Source organism: Octopus bimaculoides, chromosome 1, assembly GCF_001194135.2.
Source record: "Octopus bimaculoides isolate UCB-OBI-ISO-001 chromosome 1, ASM119413v2, whole genome shotgun sequence".
Classification (NCBI taxonomy): Eukaryota; Metazoa; Mollusca; class Cephalopoda; order Octopoda; family Octopodidae; genus Octopus; species Octopus bimaculoides.
In genome coordinates this window covers 173,982,103-173,983,561 of record NC_068981.1, presented here as the reverse complement: position 1 = coordinate 173,983,561, position 1,459 = coordinate 173,982,103, and positions in this window count along the sequence as shown.

Sequence of the window (1,459 nt, the reverse complement as noted above, 5' to 3'; positions counted from 1 at the left end):
CTACTCTCTTTTACTCTTTTAATTGTTTCAGTCATTTGACTGCGGCCATGCTGGAACACCGCTTTTAGTCGAGCAAATAGACCCCAGAACTTATTCTTTGTAAGCCTAGTACTTATTTTATCGGTCTCTTTTGCCGAACCGCTAAGTTACGAGGACATAAACACACCAGCATCGGTTGTCAAGCGATGTTGGGGGGACAAACACAGACACACAAACACATACATATACGACGGGCTTCTTTCAGTTTCCGTCTACCAAATCCACTCACAAGGCTTTGGTCGACCCGAGGCTATAGTAGAAGACACTTGCCCAAGATGCCACGCAGGGGGACTGAACCCGGGACCATGTGGTTGGTAAGCTAGCTACTTACCACACAGCCACTCCTAATTATTGGCAAACATGTCTCTTCCAAACTACAACAATACACTCACAAATACACACATTCTCATTGCCACAAAATTATATAATGGTCAGTCAAAAATTCAAATAACTAATTTGCTACATTATTTACATTATTTACATTATTTACATTTGACGGATATTTGTCCTCATCTTGTTTGTTGTATGTGCTAATGATTCTGCCAACTCGCCACCTTACATCAGCTAGAATTTTCATTATTTTCAAAATTTAATTGAAACAAAGGCAGTGTGTTTCAACCAAAATATTGTAATGAAATGGTTAAAAACAATGCTGTCTATACCAAATTCATTGTCATCATCAAACTGTAATATACAAGTCAATTATAATTCAAATAGCAATCTCACTATTTCTATATTTTTCTTAAGTTCCTTCAGTTTTTTTTCAGTTTATCTTATTCCAACTCAAACACTTCTTTTAATAGTATGTACTAAATTTAATCCTTAATAATACATCTTTGTTTTGTTTGAGTCACTAGACTGCGCCCATGCTGGGGTACTGCCTTGAAGGGTTTTAGTTGAACAAATCAACCCCAGTACTTATTCTATCGAGCTCTTTTGCTGAACCACTAAATTATGGAAACATAAACAATAGGCGCAGGTGTGGCTGTGTGGTAAGAAACTTGCTTCCCAACCACATGTTTCCAGGTTCAGTCCCACCGCATAGCACCTTGGGTAAGTGTCTTCTGCTAAAGCCGCAGGCAGACCAAAGCCTTGGATTTGGTAGATGGAAACTGAAAGAAGCCCATTGTATGTGTGCGTGTGTATGTGTTTGTCACCCACCACCACCATCATTGCTTGACAACCGTCGTTGGTGTGTTTACGTCCCCGTAACTTAGCAGCTCGGCAAAAGACACCAATAGAATAAGTACCAGGCTTACAAAGAATAAGTCCTGAGATCGATTCATTTGATTAAAGACAGTGCTCTAGCATGGCCACAGTCAAAATGACTGAAACAAGTAAAAGAGTAAAAGAATAAACCAACACCGGTTGTCAAGCAGTGGAGGGGGGGGGGCAAACACAAAACACACACACACACACA